The 5,305-nt window shown below is 41.6% G+C and overlaps 1 pseudogene; it reads right to left on the bottom strand.

The window, feature by feature from the left end:
• Positions 1 to 2,389: 2,389 nt before the first annotated feature.
• Positions 2,390 to 3,180, bottom strand: LOC132508677 (polyadenylate-binding protein 2-like; annotated as a pseudogene).
• Between the last annotated feature and the right edge of the window lie 2,125 nt (positions 3,181 to 5,305).

The following is a 5,305-nucleotide window of genomic DNA, read 5'->3' as shown; positions in this document are numbered from 1 at the left end:
CTGCAACGGGAGAGGCCACGACAGTGAGAAGCCCGCATACCACAAAAAAAAAAAAAAAAAAAAAAAAACTGGAAAAAATGCATTCTGTGATTTTAAGATAAAATTGATAGTCCACTGTGATAAGTAGAGTCATAGCAGTAGATCATACGTGCTTCAATTAATTTCTTAATTATTAGTGAAAATTCCTGCTGCAGTTGAAGATCTCCTTGAACTATTATTATAAAAGTCTTGTCTATTAGGACAGTATGCCTCTCAGTGATCAGGGTTCCAGAAAAGAGGCTGATTCCTTCTTGGGGAATATAACTGTAAAACATCAGTCATAAACATTAAATACACTTTGTTTAAATAATTGTCTTTGCTCTACCAAGCTAAATAATGCCCAGGAATTTTGTTGTTGTTGTGTTTGGTATATTTTTAATGAGGAAAAATTGACCAGCCTTTCTTATAGATATTTTACAACTTTTAATATTTATAACTTTTTTCCAAATTTCTAATTTTTTTTCACATTTTTTATTTGAATCCAAAAGTATTGATACATCTTCATAAATTCTGACCAGTGTTGGATATAGAGGGATATTAGTAATAATGTGCAAGATTTTATAGAGTTACTTACGGTTTTTGATTTTATGATTCCCTGGCTGCTTTACAATGTAAAAGAGTAATAATTTTGCAAGTAAATATGAAAGGGACAATATTATGACAGGAAACAACAGAAACTTTCTAAATTACCTCAAAAGAGATCATTTAAGAGATTACTTACAAAAGTCTGGGCAGCTTTAAGGGAAACCAACAACTGTTGCCCAGGAGGATCTTCGGCCTTTGAAGAGGATTACAGCCACAGCCAGACTCCAGATTGACAAAGAATAGGCAGAGGGAGAAAACACCCATCTCTCTCCCTCCCAGCTTCTATCCATTTTTTTTATTAGCTGAGCTCATCAGGAAATCAGGAGGGAAGGGCACTCACTTCATGTGTGGGGCAATTGTGCCCCACAAAGGAAGATGGAAAAGAGCAGAGAGGAGTTTTAGAGGGTCAAATAGAAAATATTCAGCACACATTAAATTGAAAATTGTCAGCTACCATTATTAAATATGTAATATGTTCCAGGCACAGTGCTAAGCTCTTCACACACATTGCCTATTTAATCCATACGACAACCCTACAACATAGGCATTATTACCTCCATTTTTTAAAAAGAAATCTGATTTTCACAACAACATCATAAAGTTAGTGGGATAGGTATTAATGGTATCCTTATTTTACAGATGAGCAAACCAAGGCCCATTTAAGTAACTTGACCAAAGGGGCAAAACCAATACTTGAGTCTGAGTCTTCATGCTCTATCATTATGCCATATCATTCATTGCCTTGGGAATTTTGTAATGCCTTTGGAAAAAATGCATATTACTGAGTGGAAGAAGGCAATCCGAAAAGGCTTCATACTGTATAGTTTCAACTACATGACATTCTGGAATGGGCACAACTATGCAGACTGTAAAAAGATCAGTGGTTGCCAGGAGTTAGGGAGGAGGGAGGGGTGAATAAGGTGCAGCACAGAGGATCTTTAGGGCAGTGAAACTATTCTATATGATACTATAATGGTGGATACATGTCATTATACATTTGTCAAAACCCATGAAATTTACAGCAAGAGTGAACCCTAAGGTAAACTGTGGACTTTAGGTAATTATGATGTGTCAATGTAGGTTCATCAGTTATAATAAACGTACCACTCTGGTAAGGGAAACTGTGTACGTGTGTGGGGTCTGTCAGTGAGTATATGGGAAATCTCTGTACTTCCGACTCCGTTTTCCTGTGAACCTAAAACTGCTTGAAAATATAAAGTGTACTTTTTAAAAGACAATTATTTTTAATTAAAAAAAGAAAAAATACAGCACATCTTAATTATCTTTACTGTGATCCACATTTTGTTTCTTTTTGGTGAAGAACGACTGATGGATAACACCGAACTTTTACTCAAGGCTTTCTTCTTAGAGTGTTTCTCAGCCCAAGAAGAAAGCGTTTATTACAAATCTATTGATTTTCTTTATTTAAGATTAACAATGAAAGTTAAAAAGGAGAAAGACATCATCTTTAATGTGACACTATAATCCATTGGCTATTGCCTCTTAAGGGAATGTAATTTTTTTTTTTTTTTTGCGGTACGCGGGCCTCTCACTGCTGTGGCCTCTCCTGTTGTGGAGCATAGGCTCTGGATGTGCAGGCTCAGCTGCCATGGCTCATGGGCCCAGCCGCTCCGCGGCATGTGGGATCTTCCTGGACCGGGGCACGAACCCGTGTCCCCAGCATCGGCAGGCAGACTCTCAACCACTGTGCCACCAGGGAAGCCCTGTTTTCCTTTTTTTTAATTCTTTTTTTTTTTTCCCTTCTTTCCTCTTTTTTTCCTCTCTCTCCTCCTAATACATACTTTTTTAGTAAGGGGAATACCATGATGTCGCTCTAGCCCAGCCCCTGTAGACAGGACCCTGGGGCCTGCTGTTAAAACCACTGTAGAATCGAGAGTGGGAACTGTTGTAGTTGGTGGTCCGGGCACGGTATCAGGCTCGCGGGAAACCCCGGTCTGTTGTGCTGATGCCTGGTCTGTTCATTCGTTTTGGGATCACCTTGATTTGTCTTCCTCTAAATAGGGACTCATCTAAGGCCAAGGAAGTCCTCACTGACTCTTTGTCTGAGAACTCTATATATGCAAACCCTTTGGGATGACCACTAAATTTGTCACATAGTATAGTAACACGGTTGACTGAACCACAGCCATGAAAGTGTGCTTCCAGCTCTTCTGCTGTTGCACCATAGTCCACATTGTCAACATAGATGGAACGGGCATCAGCCTCCAGCTTCTCCTCAGTGGACATGATCACTGGGCCAGCACTGCCTGGAGGTGGACTCATATTCATCTGCTTCTCTACCTCGTTCTGTAGCTCCTTTAGCTTCTCAGCTTCTTCCTCCATCTCCCTGACTCAAGCGTTGATCGCTTCCAGCTCCTGGCCCTCAATGACACCGTTCCCCGGGTCACCCACGACCAGTCCCGGCTCCTCCTCCTCCTCCTCCTCCTCCTCCTCCTCCTCCTCCGGGCTGCCGTGGGCTCACGAGCCAGGCCCAGGCCCGGAGCCCCGACCGCCTGCAGCCCCTGCTCCTGCTGCTGCCGCCGCCTCTACCGCCATCACCCTTATCTGATTTTCTAAAGTTTCTTTTTATTTTTATTCTGGTTACTTTGTTTTTACAGTAAGCCCTTAATTATCCCGGAGCAGGCAATTAATTTCCATTAGCTCATTTAGGATAAGGACAGGATAACTTTATAAACTATTAAGTAAGAAATTTGGGACTATTTCATATTTTGGTCCATTCAGAACAGTATTATAATCTGAGTGCTCAGCCAGTTGTCACTGACATAGGGTGTGGAGCGGAGGAATACATAGCCTCAGATATTAATACTGGGATTTATATTGCCTCTGAGAATCTTTTTCTGTTTTATGTTTTTACCACTAATGTGTGCCATGGGCATTCCTTCCAAGTCACATATGAACAGGCAGCATGCAAGCAGGGGTCAGTTTGGCAGAAGAACTTTTTTTGCTGTTCTATCTGTGAATCTTTCAGTAGATGAACAATGGTTTCTGAAAGCTTTCCCTGCTGTTTTCCTTTTCTAGGGAATACTTTCTAGAGCCAACTCACTTCTATTTCCTCTGAATATGTCATGAACTCAGAGGTCCCATAATAGAGGAAGTTTGCCATTAGCTAGATTTCTTCCAAGATAGGAGACAAATCCTTCCACACAGATTTATGTCAGCCTGATGTACATTCATTCATCTGACTTACTGTCATTTTCATATTTTCTCAGGCTAGGCTGTAAAACCCAGTTTCACTCATAAAGATGTACAGAATTCACTGCCCTGTGGAACATGTCTGAGGAATGTGTGCTCATTTCTGAATGTAGCCCTGGCTGCCAAATACTGAGAGCAAGGCCTCCGCCAGCCCTAGGCAGGTTTCCCATGGGGCTAGTGCTGTGTAGAGGATGGAGGATCAAGGTGTCTAACCCTTTATTGCTTGTCAATACTTCTATATGCTTTTAGTAGAACATTTCCAAAGTTTGGAATATAGCCTTCTGCCGTCATGGGACTATTTCTGTCTACTCATCTCAGATGTCATTTGCCTAGGAGTGAAGTGAAGAAAGCTCTTCATGGTAGCTGCCGGTATAAGTGAGACACACGAACAGCTCAGGACTTAAACTGGGCATAAACATCCTCACCAAAGAGCCAAATATCTTGGTCTGAAGTCAGGCTGCACATACAGGTGGTATGCCCTGCACAGGGTCACAAAGATATCTTCTGCTCACCAATTTGTGAGTACTTGAGACAGTGAATGCCAACCAAAGAGGACATTTTTTCCTAAATTTTATGAAAATATCATATGGGCTAGCGCTGACTGTGACCTGGCTAAGGGAATGGTCCAGGTTAGGTTGACACAAACAGAAAGTCCAAACTATAAATTCAGACAGCCAGGTTGCCAAGGCGAAGAAGGGTATTTAAAAGAAAGCAAAGACAAACAGCCACCAGTTGAAAATCTGGGGCTCTTCTGGCTTCTCTGTTCTCAATTTCAGAAGGCAGGTAAAACCCATTTCTGAAGCCAGTGACTCACGAGCAGCTTCTGATTTACGCTCAATTCCCAGACTCGCGGGTGGGTGGAAGGCACCGGACAGGGTGATGCGGAGAGTTATATTCTGGGCAGGGAAGTAGGTGTGGGGTGAGGTGTGGACTAGCCAGCTCCGTCAAATATATTCTCCATAACCTGTATCTGCATCCTCATCTTCCTCCTGAGCCCAGACCCTTGTGCCTGGCTGGCTGTCTTGGCATCTTGAACTGCATGTTCCAATGCACCTCAGACTCAGTCTTGAACTTTACAGTCTTCTCCTGTCTTAGTGAAAGACACTTTCATTGAATTCATCGTTCAGGCCAGAAACCTGGAGTCACCCTATTTTTGTTCTTCTCTCTTAAACTCACATTCATTGTCACCATGTCCTCTCTAGTCTGCATTTCTAATGAGGTGTTAACTCATCTCCTTTTCATCCCTAATGCCAATGCTCTGGGTGGTCCATCTCTCACCTGAAATGCAGCCTATTAATTGGTCTTTAATATCAAATACCCCTCATCCATTATCCAAAATTCAAACAGTGACCCTTTAAAAAGTTAAGTCTGATCATGTCTCTGTTCTATGGGAAAATCCTTCAATGTCTTCAATTTTTTTTCTTTTTTTTTGCTAGAAAATCAAATTTCTGTGCATGTAAGACAAAGC

The sequence above is a fragment of the Lagenorhynchus albirostris genome, chromosome 18 (assembly GCF_949774975.1).
Source record: "Lagenorhynchus albirostris chromosome 18, mLagAlb1.1, whole genome shotgun sequence".
NCBI lineage: Eukaryota > Metazoa > Chordata > Mammalia > Artiodactyla > Delphinidae > Lagenorhynchus > Lagenorhynchus albirostris.
This window is presented reverse-complemented; position numbering and strand designations above follow the sequence as displayed.